Source organism: Aquarana catesbeiana, linkage group LG04 (genome assembly GCF_042186555.1).
Source record: "Aquarana catesbeiana isolate 2022-GZ linkage group LG04, ASM4218655v1, whole genome shotgun sequence".
Taxonomy (NCBI): Eukaryota; Metazoa; Chordata; class Amphibia; order Anura; family Ranidae; genus Aquarana; species Aquarana catesbeiana.
This window is the reverse complement of record NC_133327.1, coordinates 441574182-441591656: the sequence shown is the minus strand read 5'-3', so window position 1 is coordinate 441591656 and position 17475 is coordinate 441574182. Positions and strand designations below refer to the sequence as shown.

General features: G+C 45.3%; 1 pseudogene; it reads left to right on the top strand.

Annotated features, from left to right (window-relative positions):
* Window positions 1–6384: 6384 nt before the first annotated feature.
* LOC141141263 (PRA1 family protein 3 pseudogene) overlaps window positions 6385–17475 on the top strand; it is a 68434-nt pseudogene continuing 57343 nt past the window's right edge.

Below are 17475 nucleotides of genomic sequence, written 5' to 3'. Positions count from 1 at the left end.
TGGGGCTGCAATGTTGGGCACAGTGAGTCTGCAATGTTGGGCACAGTGAGTCTGCAATGTTGGGCACAGTAAGGCTGCAATTTTGGGCACGGTGAGGCTGCAATGACAGTGAGGCTGCAATATTGGGCACGATGAGGCTGCAATGTTGGCACAGTGAGGCTGCAATGTTGGGCACAGTGAGGCTGCAATGTTGGGCACAGTGAGGATGCAATGACAGTGAGGCTGCAATGTTGGGCAAGGTGGGGCTGCAATGTTGGCACAGTGAGGCTGCAATGTTGGCACAGTGAGGCTGCAATGTTGGGCACAGTGAGGAATTATACTTTAATACTTGAGAGTAGGTGCTAAAATTGGGACAGGCTTGCAGGGGCCCCAGTGCATTACTTTGCCCAGGGGCCCATGATGCTGTTAAGATGGCCCTGCTCAGGACTAAGGATGAGCTTGGGCATGTTATTTGGATATACATATATGTATTTATTGGCATATAACACGCACATTTACTTTAAGAGGGAAGTTTCAGGAAAAAACTTAAATTTTAAATAAAGAACTGTGAAGCAAAATAAGGGTCAGTGCCCATCAATGCAGTCTAATCAGTGCTCATCTGCAGCCTCACAAGTGCCATAAATGCAGCCTCACCACTGTCGTGAATGCAGCCTCACCATTGCCATGAATGTAGCCTCAAATGCAGCCTCACCATTGCCTAGAATGCAGCCCTACCATTGCCTTGAAGGCAGCTTTACCATTGCCATTAATGCAGCCTCACCATTGACATGAATACAGCCTCAACTGCAGCCTCGCCATTGCATGAATGCAGCCTTACCATTGCATGAATGCAGCCTCACCATTGACATGAATGCAGCCTCAAATGCAGCCTCACCATGAATGCAACCTTACCATTGCCATCACTGCAGCCTGATCGATTGATCGATGCCCATCTGCAGCCTCGGAGGAGACAGGGAAGAGGGCAGGACGAGCGCCAACAGATCACATACAGGAGAATCTCCTGTTTTCTCAGCGGCCTCTTTAATACAAAGTCACGCCTCCTATGATAGACAGAACAGTCGTCCAATGGCAGCCCAGGAGACAGCATTTCCTATTACAGAGGGCGCCGTGTGAACATGAAATTCTCATTGTATGTATTCTGTCGGCGCTCGTCCCGCTCCCTCCCTGTCCCCTCCGAGGCATATATATATATATATATATATATATATATATATATAAACATAAATACAGGTATATATCTTTTGTGACCCCCCGCAGCACTCAGGGATTCGTTGGGGGCCACAAAAGATATATTTAGCCAAATTACCAGTGGGGCTGTGTGAAACTGGAAAATGGGCCGCAATTGGCCTGCAAGCTGGACTTTGGACATGCCTATATAGCCTGTCGTTGTTCCATCTCAACCTTTCTTCTTTAGTTTGATATGAAGAAAGCTTTTGACTCCTCGAAATACCTAGCCCATCTTTTGCCTAAATGGGGCTTTGGCCCAACCTCTGTACTTGGATCTCCACCCTATATACTGTAATACTCTGCAGGCCCGAGTCAAATATTTCTGGCTTGGACTAAAGCAGGATGTTTCTGCCCTGCCATTACAAACTCTTCAGTGGCAATCCTCACCCTTGCCACCAGACGTGAAATCTCATTATTTAACAGGTACTACCTTATTGGCTCTAGTCAAGACTGGCTACTTGACAAAGCCTCAGCAGGCTCCCACTCTCATGTCACAGATAATAGGCGCCCAGGAATTCCCCCCAGGTTTGCTGGATGTCATGTTTAAGGCCTTATTGGAGGGTTATTGGCAGAATATCCCCGAGATCAGGGACATGTTTTCCCCTCCTTTAGACCTATGGCAATCCATGCAAACACGACACTCTCTTACATGCAAGTAGGATAAACTCCTCTGAGTCCTATTCTGGCATTCAATACTTTCAAGATAACTCTCCACTTCGCCATGCATTGTCAGTTTCTTTTTCCTTGCTTAATAAACCACCTAAGGGGCATATCCCCCCCCCCCCTTTATACAGAAATGGGAACAGGACTTGGGAAGGACCTTAACAAGTAAACAAAGGGACCGTACCCTCCTTTTTGCTCATTGCACTTCTATCTCCAACAGATACCTAGGGGCTGGCTATAAATTATTGACACGCTGGTACAATTCTTTCCTGCAGTTTCGCCTCTACTTTAGGACTCGTGCTTTTGTTTGTTTGAATTGTTTTTCTTTCCCATAGAAGTCAACATACAGTAAATGCAAAGCAACTAAAAGGCGAATCAAAGCAACCTAAAAGAAAGTCAGAGCAACTTATAAGCTTTTGAAAGTATACTGCCTCTGAGTTTGGTGCCTGTATGTCAGCTCCCTCACACTTCTTAGGGGTTCATGCACTTATAGTAGTTAGATTTTTTTAAGCGACAGTCATTTTAAAGTGCTTCTGTTGGCGAGATGCTCAGATTTTGCTTGCTTTTTTTTGTTTTTATGAGCACACGTAAAGAGGCACTGACATGTTTACTAGGAGAAGCTAGATGTGACTCTTTGGGGGTTCACAGCTACCTTCCCACTGCACATGCTCCATACCTGTGACATGTCCCAGAAGGTTGCGGGCGGGGGGGGAGAACTTCCACTCCAATCACCTAGGCAATCTGTGCAGAAGTTGGAGAGGGTACCCTCTAAAACTGGGAGAGGAGAGGGGAAGAAGGCGTTAAAGCAGAACTTCCCTTTTAGGGTGAAGTTCTGCTTTAATAAGTAGTTGTAGTTAACTATAATAGCTAAGTACTGGTTCACCTGTATTAAAAAGAGCAGACTTGGATTTGACTGACAAAGGGTTGCTTTAAACAAGTAAAGAAAAAAAGGAAAAATAGGTAAATACTTTTTATAGTTTTGTATTTTACAATGTCATCTTACTATGTCAAATTTGTGAGGTGGGATTACACTTGTATTGTTCATTTACTTTAATTTCTTTAAGTCTAAGCATCCTTATAATGTTTTACCTACACTTGTGAATCTGACTAAATGATAAGAAGCATAATGCATAAACTGGCCACATTTTACCCAGTTACTGTGTAATTAGAGGAATTTGTTAGGAAAGTTGAAATGTCCCTGAATTTTACTAACATCAGACACAGAACCAGAAATTGTGTGGTGTAAATGAGTGTCAGAAAAGCATTATGATTCTTATGATTCTTTATTTCTCTTCTTGTTTTAGCCAGTTTCTCACAGGGATATGAAACCAAAACTTCAGAAGGACAGCCGAGGAACATGGCCCAGCTGTTAGCCCTATGCTCCCTAAATCAGCTCTTGCTCTAGATCTGAAACTTTTTTTATGTAAACTTCATTGTATTCAAAGCGCAGCAGGGACATGTCTTTGATGTAATTGGGTAAAATTATAAATTCTGCTAGAATGAAAGAAACACACCTACCAAAAAGGTGCATTTGTAGCTCTGCAGTGATGTTCTGAGAAAACAACTAGTTCTAGTCTTGCCTGCCTTGTGGATCCTATCATTCTTCCAGCTGTGCAAACCTTCAAAATGTCTCTCTTTCTAATTGCTTGTCACAAACTATTATGTCTGACTGTCAATCAATCCTGCTTGAATGGTGCATGCTTGTTTAATAGACTTCCTATCTACCTGCTAATTCGGTGACTTGCTTTGATCACCTGCCTGCAGTTTGCCATAAGTCATACAAACACAATAGCTGCAGCCTGGGAGAGACACAGCTAGCAAAATCCATACCTGGTGGCCCACCAGCCCTGGTGTACAGGGCCCAATAACATAGGGGGGCCCACACAGGGAGGGAGATTAGGGACAGACGACAATTGTGTTTCTTTTCCTCCAGTAGATGAAAGCTGCTCTCCTCCCCTTTCCCTGCTGCCAGTTTTTATCTGCTAAGAAAAAGACAGTTGTCCTTCACTAATCCCCCTCCCTGTGTGGGCCCCCTCCTCTCAGCACTGGTTTTTAAGGTTATTTCTGCTCCTGAGTTTATCTCTCTAACTTAGGCTCCCTGCACACTGATTTAACCGCTTGCCGACCGGCGCACGCCAATGTACGTCGGCAGAGCGGCACGGCTGGGCAAATGGGCGTACCTGTACGTCCATTTGAATTTCCCGCCGTGCCCGTGCGTGCGCGCCGCCGTGCCCGTGCATGCGCGCCGCCGGCGGCGCGCGCGTGCGCCGGCCGGGAGCTCTGTGAGTCGGGTCGCGATCGCCTCACGGAGCGGATGAACGGGGAGATGCCGTTGTAAACAGCATCTCCCCGTTATGCCTAGTGACAAGTGTCACTCGATCTCTGCTCCCTGTCATCGGAGCAGAGATCAGTGACGTCACCCACACAGCCCATCCCCCTACAGTTAGTAATCACTCCCTAGGACACACTTAACCCCTCCCTGCCCCCTAGTGGTTAACCCCTTCACTGCTAGTGTCATTTACACAGTAATCAGTGCATTTTTTAATGGTCCCAAAAATGTGTCAAAAATGTCCGACATGTCCGCCATAACGTCACAGTCACAATAAAAATCGCTGATCGCCGACATTACTAGTAAAAAAAAAAATTATTAATAAAAATGCCATAAAACTATCCCCTATTTAGTAAACACTATAACGTTTGCGCAAACCAATTAATAAACGCTTATTGCGATTTTTTTTACCAAAAATATGTAGAAGAATACGATCGGCCTAAACTGAAGAAAAAAAATGTTTTTTTTATATATTTTTGGGGGATATTTATTATAGCAAATTGTAAAAAATAATGCGTTTTTTTCAAAATTGTCGCTCTTATTTTGTTTATAGCGCAAAAAATAAAAATCGCAGAGGCGATCAAATACCACCAAAAGAAAGCTCTATTTGTGGGAAAAAAGGACGTCAATTTTGTTTGGGAGCCACGTCGCACGACCGCGCAATTGTCAGTTAAAGCGACGCAGTGCCGAATCGCAAAAAACGCTCTGGTCATGAAGGGGGTAAATCCTTCCGGGGCTGAAGTGGTTAAAATTCACTGCTTTTACAGGAGTTTTGTGTTCTGTCTGTAGAAGCAGCTCAATATTATCCTATGTGTCCATGCACATTAGAACATTTACAGGCGTATTTTGAGCTCAGAGGCAGGACAAAAAAAAAACCTTCTGGTTTGCGTCTGATTGGAGATTATTGGCAGAAAAAAAAACGTAAAACTCTCCTAAACTTGTCTAAACTTTGTACAAAAAATGCTCTATATGAACATTTTTTTCTGCTAGGTGAATTGGAGTTTTTTTTAAGCCCAGTGTGCATAGAGCCTAACTTTGTTTCTCTCCCTCTGATCCCGCAGCCTGCATTTTTTTTCATCTCGCCTTCATTTTTATTTATTAACTCAGTTTTATCTTTTAGATTTAGCAGGAATTCTATGAGTTATGTTGTATTTGTGTCTGCTAATAGTTTTATCGTATTTTTAGTGAAATATAGCTTTAATATTTTCTTGGTGGGGCCCTGTCAGGTAGTCTGTATGGAGCCCCGCGATTTCTATCAGCAGCCCTGCCTGTTAGCTGGATTTCAGTTGGCACTTCTATATCATATGACACAGCAAAGCTCATGCTTGCCACCCATACAGAGGGAAAACGGTCCTCCAGAGGCCCTACATTTGTTTCTATCAGGTTTAAGCTTCTATTGCATTCTCAAACACCAGCCATTCCTATTCTTGTCACTGAAGTTCCCATGGCAAATTCCTCTCTCAGTGAAGCTATGAGCCAAGGAAATTAATTAACCTTTTGATCTAAAGTGACATACATAATTTCTCCTGGCAGAGATTTTGGCCTCACTATTCTGGGAAAAAATAGTCTGTCTCTATACCCATGCTTTGGCCCAAGTTTTTGGTTTTGTTAATTTTGTTATACACCCTGCAACTTCAGAAAGGTCAGTGGAGAGACAATATGCTTTTTACATCTGGATTAAAGCCATAGAGCTTGTTTGAAGAAACATTATTTGTATGGCGTTTTGAAAAGACTTGTGGTATGACATAAAGGATTAGTTTACTAGGCCAGGTGTGCCTATATTGAAGGCATGCTGTCCTTGTGTGTCTTTTATGTAAGGTTGAGCTGACAATCCTGAAAAGGCAACTGACTTGCCAACACCTTCTGTGTAAGTTGTAGGTCTTGGCTGTCAATATGACCAGATCCAGCTTTGCATATCAGGAGTACTGACAGTGGCTCTTGTAAGCATTAAGTCTGCAACAGCTTTTTGAAGGTTTCATTCATACAGACTGTAACCAAAATACATTGCAACAATATTGTAACAATGTGTTTTTGACAGCCAAATCCTATTGGTTTATCAGGAGCACTGACATCAGCCTCTATAAGAATGACATTTGCAAACAACAGACTTCATTGTAAGAATTTTGTTTTCAAGTATTTTGATTAAGCCTGTAATACAAGAGCTTTAGACAGAGCTGCAGAAACATGGACGTCTAGATGGCTCCTCTCCGGGCCTGGGATGATTTCTTCCCGGGCTCTGACCGCTTCTCCTGGCCGTACTTCAAAGATATCTCCAAATGGAACAACAGGGTGGTGAGCAACCTGCTCTACTACCAGATCAACTACATGGCCCTGGCGCTGGTGTCGTCTGCCTGGTGGGGTTTTTAAGTCCTTTCAACATGATCCTGGGAGCCACAGTGGTGATTTTGGTCTTCTTGGCCTTGGTGTGGACCTCCCACAACAGGAATATGGTCAGGAGATTTAAGAAGAAATACCCGACCATATTTGTCATGTTTATCATGCTGTGCAGCTACTTCGTCATATCCATGTGTGGGGGCGTCATGGTTTTTGTATTCGGAATTTCTTTGCCGCTCTTGTTCGTGTTCATCCATGCCTCCTTGAGGCTCCGTAACATAAAGAACAAGCTGGAGAATAAGATAGAGGGCGCCGGACTTAAAAAGACTCCAATGGGGATCGTGCTTGATGCTCTCGAGCTGTCTTTGCCTTTAAATATAAAGTTTGCTTATGGCCCGTACACACCATCTGAAAATCTGACTAAAAATACCGCTTTCTAAGCGATCGTATGATAATCGGATCATTAGTACAGAGCTTTTGAGAGCCAATCACGACCGTTCATCCGATATTATCCGATCGGACAAACACGAAATTTTTTCTCATACAATACAAGATTGTCTGATTTACGTTTAATTAGTACAGTTGTCGTCCAAAAAATACAATAGAAAAGACCAGTGAGCTAGCTCACTGGTCCTTCTAGCAAGACAGCTATTCCATAGAGCCTGGTGGGAAGTTTCTTAGGCTGATGTTAGGAGGGCTACTCTGCCACTAGTGAATCTGCCTCTGACAATTTGTCAAAATCCCAGAGGCTGCCTGTTTGTCCTTGTGGAATGGCTACCTCTGTAGCTGAGGCAGGAGATCGCATGACAAGATTCAGCAGCATTTGGGCCACAGATGGAGTGACATCTCACTGCATTCAGTTACAGAGGGAGCAATTTTTCACGGGGACAGGCATGCAGCCTATTTATCAATCTTGCGATGACAATTTGTCTTTAGCGGCAGAGTGGCCCATCTGACATCAGCCTATGTGATCCTGACGCTGTTGATTTTTCACCAGCATCAAGATCGCCAATGTGTCCACATCCTCCATGTACTTCAAATTCTGACCAGATTGTATTTTGACAGAAGTCTCATTTCTTAATGGTTCCTACAGATCGCACATTAGCAGATAGCACATTATGACAAACTTACCTGCAAATGGAGCCCTCCAGCTCAATATTTCACATGGGCTTTCTGATGAGGTTCGCCTGTCAGTTTTTCAGGTGGACCTGATCTGAAGTTCCATTCAGCTCTGTGGGCAGGTTGATGTAAATGAACTAGTGTCCATTTACTGTACACCCGCTGACCTCTCAGTTCATCCAGATCAGAGAAAAAAAAAAAAAAATGAGGACGCAGTCCTATTCAATTTTTTTTACAGATCTGGACGAACTTAGAGGTCGGCAGGTATAAAAAGACAAAAGTTTACATCAGCTTGCCCATAACGTTATTATGGGTCCACTCATGTCTGCTGCAGGGCCGATCCTACCCAGGGTGCGAAGGGTGCTTTGCACCCAGGCGCCTGCAGAGGTGGGGGCGCCGAAGAGCCAGACTTCTCCCCTCCCTCCTTCTCTCCTTGTGAGTGTCTGTCCAGAACTCTAGTGTGAGCATAGGGCAGCCCGTCCAGCTTGGCAGTGCTCGGGGGAGGGGCGCTCCTCTTTCTGACACAAGGGTTCTAGTCAGTTGCTGCTGATGTGCAGGAATAAATTCCTTACACTGGGATCCCACACTGTCTCTACCAACTCCAGTTGGAATGCCTCCCCCTCCCATCTCTATCTCGGGCTGCACAGAGAGAGAACTGAGGTGAGTCAGTGTGCTGTGTGTAGGAATGGCATCCCCTGCACACCTTTAGATTTGCTCTGGGCTGCCCCTGCTAGGAGATGTTTTATGGTATGATAGATTACAATAGGATACACAGGCCCTGTCCCTTCCTGCACCTCAGTAGTTCATCTACAGATGTGATGTTTAATGAGATGTACTAAGAGCCCTTTCACACTGACAGTGCGGGGGCATCAGCGGTAATGCGCTGCTACTTTTAGTGGCGCTTTACCGTCGCTTTAGAGGTACATTTAACCCCCACTAAAGGGTTCAAAGGCGCAACTGCCGGGGCACTTTGCAGGCACTGCCCATTGATTTCAATGGACAAGGGTGCTTTAGGAGCGGTGTTTACACCGCTCCTAAGGCGTCTCAAAGAAGCTACTTGCAGGAATTTTTTGGACGTCGTGCCAGTGCTCTGCTCCAGTGTGAAAGCATTCGGGCTCTCACAGTGGGATTGTAGATAAGGCTTTTTCCAGGTGCTATTTTTAACACTAAAGCACCTGAAAAACGCCTCCAGTGTGAAAGGGGTCTAATGGACCATCTCCTGTACTATGTCTGCAGTAAGGATGAGCTCCGGCGTGTTCGCAAGCTGCACGTGCAGAGCCCGCCAGGAACTCAGCACTGCACAGCGCTAATCACAAGCAGTGAGACATTTCCCGATCTGCGGCTGCAGAGATTGGGAAATGTCTCACAGCTTGTGATTAGTGCAGCGCATTGCCGACTTCCTGGCGGGCTCTGCACGTGCAGCTTGCGAACACGCCGGAGCTCATACTTAGTCTGCAGTCTCGGATCATCTCCTGTAGTATGTCTGCAGTCTCTGACCATCTCCTGTATTATGTCTGCAGTCTCTGATCATCTCCTGTACTATGTCTGCAGTCTCTGACCATCTCCTGTACTATGTCTGCAGTCTCTGACCATCTCCTGTACCATGTCTGCAGTCTCAGACCATCTCCTGTACCATGTCTGCAGTCTCTGACCATCTCTTGTACCATGTCTGCAGTCTCTGACCAGCTCCTGTACCATGTCTGCAGTCTCTGACCATCTCCTGTACCATGTCTGCAGTCTCGGACCATCTCCTGTACTATGTTTGCAGTCTCTGACCAGCTCCTGTACCATGTCTGCAGTCTCTGACCATCTCCTGTACTATGTCTGCAGTCTCTGACCAGCTCCTGTACCATGTCTGCAGTCTCTGACCAGCTCCTGTACCATGTCTGCAGTCTCTGACCATCTCCTGTACTATGTCTGCAGTCTCTGACCATCTCCTGTACCATGTCTGCAGTCTCTGACCATCTCCTGTACCATGTCTGCAGTCTCTGACCATCTCCTGTACTATGTATGTGGTCTCTGATCATCTAGTGTACTATGTCTGCAGTCGCTGATCATCTAGTGTACTATGTCTGCAGTCTCTGATCATCTCCTGTAGTATGTCTGCAGTCTCTGACCATCTCCTGTACTTTGTCTGCAGTCTCTGATCATCTCCTGTATCATGTCTGTAGTATTTCTGGGGGCTCTTTCTAACAGACTCTCTAACAGAAGCACTCTCTGTCTCCATCAGAGAGGCCCCCCTCCATGTCCCAATAAAGTACTCTTGCTTCTCTTCCTGTATTTTGTTTATTGTACCTGTAAGGATCCCAGGGTAATGAAGACTTCATGGTGGAGCATCTCTGTGGTTGAGTCGTTGCCATAGAATTATTTGTAAAGGGGAGGAGTTACTAAAATGACCACACCCATGTGGGGGCGCCAGAAATATTTCTGCACCCAGGCACCTGTGACCCTAAGATCGGCCCTGGTCTGCTGTGTAAATGCGGACACAAATTGAATGGGCATGAATTGCAAAGCACTGACATCCGTCCCATTCAGCTCCAGTTCAGCAGGGGATCCGTTCACAGATCCCTACTGAACACAGTGACTCTGAAAAAGCCTGTAGGGAGAAAAAAGCAACCAGACAAGTTATTCCAACGTGTATAATTAGTATACCCCTTAATTTACCCTCTGCCATCTCAGCTCAAGTAGGGCTGGTGATCATTGGTCTCCTTGCCTTGGGTGCTAGAGGACCTGCTATCAACACTACTGAAAGTAAATGTCAGTAAAGAGGAAGTAACTCTACTCAATTAGCTGTTCCACAGCCATGTACATGTAGCTGGTGCTGCCGAGCTCAGCCCCCCTATTCTGCCCACCAGGCAGAGGCAGACAGCATTGCTGTGACAGGGAAGAAGCGAACATGGGCTGAGAGTGTATCTCCCCTGCTCGCCTTCCTTCTCCTGTCAGCATCGCAGGAGATGAGAGAAAGAGCGTCTCTCACCAGGATCATAGCCCACCCTGTTCCTTCCCCTGCTTCCTCATTGACTAGGGGAGAGGACCATTCAGCAGCTATTGACTAGGGGAGAGGACCATTCAGCAGCTAAAAAGGGAGGATTGTGGGACATGTAGTCCCAAGGAAGGGCGGCCTCATGAAAACACTAAGGGAGCAATGACCTGCTGAACCAGAGGGGAGGAGAGCCTGGAGACCTGAGGGGAGAGTTACCCAGGAAGGAGAGAGAACACCACGTGGCCCTGCATCACAGGAGGAGAAAGAGGACCATGTGGAGGAGACGTGGGATTTGTGCGCTGGCATCGTGGCCTAGACAGAGCGGAGGCCCTTCCCGCCAGAAAGCTACATCACTGGGCGCAGGTCTACCACCACAGCATCGGCTGTGTGGCTACTCTAGTCCTCCTTTATATGCACCCACTTCATTGCATATCTGTTTAATGCTAAAAACTGCAATTTGGGTAATACCCACAGTTTACATTTTTGTAATTTTTGTTGACTTAATAAATCTCTAGTAAAATATTATCTGGCGATCTCTATTATTCCTTTTTTGTGTCTTGTGCACTTGTGCCTGCAGTGATTTTATTTAACCCAGTATGCCAGAGGGGCTGAGGTTGTTCTTGGGTTTGAGGCACAGAACAGAGAATCCAAAAATTACCAAGAGGCTCCTAAAGGGGTTGCGGTACATACATGAACATGAATCTATAGGAACACTTGTAGACACACACACATGTACTGGAGCATGCAAGGTGTACCAATTCCGCTCTTACGTATGTATTACTAGGTAATGTATACAGTCTGATGTGCTTTGTGTAATTCTGCCCAAGTCTTTAATACCTAAAAGCAAGCATCCTGCTATTTTATGATCGAGTGCTTTTCACAATACATTTCCCAAAGGATTTGAAATTACTGCAATAAATCCCATTAAACTTTTCTACAGCAATTCATTTAAACTAGGGCTAATTTGGGATTATATCTAATCTGCCAGTATTAAATGTTTTATAAATATGTATAAGATCAAGAGCCAAGTTCTGTTGCATAATATAATGTGATTTAATATTTCGCTAGGGAGCCTAGCAGGCGGATCTATGTGCCTGTGTTACATACATTGCATACAGAGCACCTAGTGCTACAGCCGTCTGTGCTTAGTAGAGTTTCTAAAGAGGATGCACGGTAAGACATAGCATGTATTCCACAAAGCATTGGCTTCTGCCAGGTTGTATTTACCGTTGCCTTTGATACAGTTGACCACCACCCTCCTCAAAAAATGTTACTCCTTTGATCTCTGTGTCTGCGCTCTTCGGTGGCTCTCAACCTACCTATCCCAACGCACCTTCAGTTTCACTTACAATTCTACTTCCTCCTCTCCTCTTCTCTTCTCTGTTAGGGTCCCCCAAGGTTCTGTTCTTGGACCTCTTTTATTTTCAATCTACACCTCTTCCCTGGGTCAGCTGATTGCCTCACATGGCTTTCAATATCATTTCTATGCTGGCGACACCCAATCACACACCTATCTCTCCACCACTCAACTCACTCCATCAGTGTCCTCAAGCATCACTAACTTACTAACAAACATATCTGTCTGGATGTCACACCACTTCCTCAAACTCAACTTGTCCAAAACCGAGCTCATACTATTTCCTCCCCCACGTGCCTCTTCCCCTGACTTCTCCTTTAAGAGCAATGGCACAACCATCCACCCATCCCCACCTGCCAGGGTGCTAGGTGTTATCCTGGAATCTGAATTCTCCTTTCTGCCCCACATCCAATCCTTTTCCAAAGCTTGCCGCCTCAACCTCCGCAACATCACCAAACTACGTCTCTTCCTAACCAATGAAACCACAAAGCTCCTGATTCAATCCCTGGTTATCTCTCGCCTCGACTACTGCAACTCCTTCCTCATTGGCTTACCTTTTAATAGACTATCCCCCCTTCAGTCCATCATGAATACTGCTGCACCACCTAACAAACTGCTCAGCATCTGCTACTCCTCTCTGCCAATTCCTCCATTGGCTGCCACTCACCCAACAAATTAAATTCAAAATATTAACAATAAGTTACAAAGCCATCCACAACTCGGCCCCCAACTACATCACTAGCCTAGTCTCAACATACCAACCTAATCATCCTCTTCGTTCCTCCCAAGACCTCCTGCTCTCTAGCTCCCTCATCACTTCCTCCCATATTCGCCTCCAGGACTTCTCCTGAGCCTCTCCCATGCCCTGGAATACCCTACCCCAATCTGTCAGACTATCTCCAAATCTATCTACTTTTAGGCGATCCCTGAAAACTTTTCTCTTTAGAGAAGACTACCCTGCCTCCACCTAACATCTGTTCTTTTATTTTCTTCATCAGCTCATCCACCTCAGTTATTACCCTTTGTATCACTTGACCCTCCCTCCTAGATTGTAAGCTCTAACAAGCAGGGCCCTCTGATTCCTTCTGTATTGAATTGTATTGTAATTGTACTGTCTGCCTTACTGTTGTAAAGCACTCCTCATACTGTCAGTGCTATATAAATCCTGTATAATAATAATAATAATAATAATAATATAGCACTCAAGGGTTTATGTTTGGGGCACAAATAGAGGGGGCCGCCCCAAGTCTTTTACATATTGCGCTAACTTTTTCCTTATTCTGTTTTCCTTTTCTTGACATTTGTGACTAAATCTGTCAAGAGAACTGGGGGGGGGGGGGGGCAAGTTTGTTCAGGGGATGGTCAGAAGAGTTAGAAAGCTCTTTACAGTTTATAAAATATAAAACCATCTCTCTTTTCTCACCGTGATGTCTAAGCACAGCCCATGCCACTGCTGCATGGCCTACTTGCTGCAATCTGCAATCTATAACCCATTTCATATCCACCTAGATGTTGTTGAGTAACTCATGGGTATCCAACTAATTCAGTACTCTGTTTATGAACAGGCTTGACTTCTCACTGTTTTCTACCTTTGTTGCGTACCTCAGCTTCTTCTTTTTTGAATTACATTGTGATGTACATGTAGATTTCAGCCTGACATTGCTTGTATGAACCTGATCATCCACCTGATCTTAGTTTCAGCATGCACAATCCACAGTTCAGATTCACCTGTACAGATTTTGGATGACCTCATCATGTGCAAATCAAATCTGCTTACTCCAACAACACCCTCCCCCCATACTGCAGCCAAATCCAGCTGCCCTCAAGCTCAGCTTGCCATTCTGGTTTCATTACAGCCACATGTTATTTTACTGCTCACTGCATAAATATTCCATTACATCTCTTGAATGTGGCGCTGTAAGTTGGAGGTACAATAGTACCTACAATATTCAAAAATCCAGTAATCACCAGGGACATAACAGTTATACACTTTCAAAAACAAAAAGGTTCCTTAAGATGACCCTAAAAATAATCCTTTGGGTTTCTGAAGACAAATAGGCTGTTCACTTTGCAAGGGAATTTGCCCCAGAGCTTAGTGAATGGGGTGAAGTTTTGCTTTGAAAAGAATACCCAATCACATACAAAGAAAATATTTGCATTTTTGCTTTTGCATGACTAGATGATGGAAGTCAGAAGAGCTTCACTTCATTCACTAAGCTTTGGGTCAAATTCCCTTGCACGGTTCCCTTGCAAAGTGAACAGCCTATTTGCCTTCAGTAAGTCAACCCCCCCACACACACACTTATTCTCCAAAAAAAAAAATCCATACACATCCACTACTTAATGGCCCTGTAATCTATTTTCATGAAATTGTTTCTTACTGTGTTTTTCTGCCCCCTTGAAAGTCCTCTGTGAGCTGCCGAACCTTTCCTTTCCCCCCTCACTTCTGTTTGTTTGGAATGAGCAATGCATAAGTGCACTGCTCTATGCACACTGCAAATCCCATAGTCCATGGTCACTAGTAAGGATGAGCTCCGGCGTGTTCGCACAGCTCACGTGCAGAGCCCGCCAGGAAGTCGGCACATTGTCCCGATGTGCGGCTGCAGAGATCGGGAAATGTCTCACTGCCTGTGATTAGCGCAGCACAGTGCTGACTCCCTGGCAGGCTCTGCACGTGGGCTGTGCGAACACGCCGGAGCTCATCCTTAGTCACTATTTCATCTTGGGAGCAAGCAAAAGAACGACTACAGTACTACATACATTGGGATTGTAGCCAATGCAGCAAACTTCTATCAGAAAGTCAGGTAACAGAAAAAAAAAAAAAAGGAATTTGGACATTTTTGGGAGGATGAAAGCAATTTCTTGTAGTAGGTAATATTTTTTAGTTAAAGCCCAACTCTTGAAAACTATAAAATTGTACCGTTTAGTGGGTCTGTGTCCACACTGCATCATTTTATCCAGAGGAGAGAAGAAGCGCTTTTACTTACTTGACCCCCCACTCCTTAAACAGATGGCACTATGAGCCCTGCACTTAGACAGGTGAAGGCCCCTTGAACCACCTTTAAGGAAAGGGAGCCTTGACTGCTGGAAGCATGGCATCACTGTGGGTGTGAACCTAAAAGGGAAGTTAAGTAGCTCCCTTAGGATTGGCTACAAGACCTAAGGTTACTGGGTGGAGCCTGATCTCTAGGAAAAGGCTATGCTGAGGCACATCCAACTGCTCTGGAGGAGATTCAACTGTCACTAGAGTTGTTAGGTGAGTATCTCTCCTCTGTTCCCAGGCCTCTCACTACAAAAATCTCACAGGTGCTCTGATCCACCATACTGACTGATCCCCAGTCCCTGCAGGGTGCTCAGTACTTCAGTCAGACATTGGATTAGTACTGGAGCCACTGGCAATGAATTTGCTGGCTCCACTCCTACAATCCCCACTCTGCCCTCAGCTCTACAGGTTCATTTACATGGCCCTGACCTCAACTATAATTCATGGACCCCTGTTGCTACCCACACCAGAGTGTGTCTCTCAGCCATCACATCCCCTGAATACTGCTGCTCTGACCAGAAGGTGTCTCTCCTCTACACCCAGCGGCCTTCCCCTATGCTCATTCCTTCATGGGATGGGGCCCTTCACCACAGCTACTGGCGCTGTTGGCGCTGGCTCCTCTCCTACTTTCACCTACTTTCTCCCCACAACCTGTGAGGACTTTTAATACAGCATCTGCCTCTATTAATGGACACTGCCTTCCCCATCCTAGGATTCCCAGAGCACTGCCATCACATGTGAATGGACCTCAGACCTTGGACACCTACAGCACCTCACTCCCTGGATTCTGTCAGAGAGACTGAGTTCCCTGTGCTCTACAGGGCAGGAATTGATGTATCCTGTCAGCTCTCATCCCCTCCATCATATCATTCAGCTCCTATCACTGCCTGTGTGAGGGATCAGGTTTCATACTGCGGGAGGCACCTATTAACTCTTTGCATCCCCTGCCTCAGCCTGCATGCCAGCCAGCTCTTCTCTTCAGTGACATGTGATTTCAGTATTACAGCCTCCCCAAGTGACATGCCTCAGATTCTCTGACAGGGCTTCTGTGTCGCTTGAGGCAGGAGGCTCCTTCTTATTAACCCCTCATGTCGCAGCACAACCTCTGACACACAGGGTCAACTTCTGGACTCCAGACTCTCCTTCCAGCTCTTTCTACAAGCAATCATCAGTCCTCCTACTCTACCTCCTTTGGGCAAGTATAATTATAGGGTGGTCTGAGATAAGTCAAGTGTAGCTGTTTTAGGGCTACTGATGCATTTGTCCAGCAGTCCAATCAAATCTTATGTTTACCTTATTGGCTGTCACGCCAGCTGTGGCTCCCACCCCTTCCCCAGGGTCTGGTTCTCACCTGGGTGGCCCTCTAAAATCGATTTTTCCCCATGGATTTGCACTTAGTACAGGGGATTAAATAAATACAATGGCACCATGAGTTCACTGATGTGCTGACGCTGGTGCTTTTTAATACACAGACAGTTGACATATAGAAAGATATTTATGTTAATACTAAGGGTGAAAGTCTAAGCAGCTTCCTTGTATTGTTGGGAACTGGCTGCAGGGTTTCTGTGCCTATGCATTGCTCTAAAAATAAACAACAACAAAATACAGAATTAGTCCCTTCTCTATTCAGTTCTGTGGATTTCAGTTGGGAGGTCTACAAAATATATGGAGGGCTGTGCTGTTTAGTTTTGATACCCAGTTTTGCCTAAAAATGGCTGCCTGGAAATAACTAAGTTTTCACTGCAGAAATGTTAGTCTATGGTACATTGACCTGCGTTGGTAGCTGCCAACTTTATTCACTCTAGTGCTGACTTTTACTCTGCATATGGTTATTATTCATGTACCAGCACAGGCCTACTTCTTTTCAGTCACATGCACAGATCGTCAGTGAGTACAACTGCTCACTGTTTAATGAGAGCCACTGTTTGCGCACGACTTTTCTTCCCTTGGCGGTGGTGCCCACCCAGCAGTCGACTTTCTGAATGGGGAATACACCACCCACCAAACCAGGTTCCAAGTTAATCCTTCCTAAGAGGAAGAATGCCAGTGAAAGTCTCAAGGAAGTTGCACTGGCTAGACCTGTACCCTTTCAGTAGGGAGGCATGGATATTACAGTCGGGATTTAACCGGGGGTTTTGGATCGCTTTCATCCACCCCTAACACTCCTTTGGGTTTCCTCTCTTGGTGTGGTAACCAAAAAAAAAGTAAATATAAAATGTGTGTGTATATCAACAACACTTTCTTTCCCTGCAGGCTTGTCGGTTAATGGTGGTATTAATCAGGAGAATTCCTAGGACCAATACTCTTGATACAGCACTTTCTTTGCTAAGTTCTCTGGTGCTTCTACCCTTCTGGTGAAGGCTGATGTCGAATCTGCCTTTCACTTCCTACTGTTCACTGCGACTGTTCCATCCCCACAA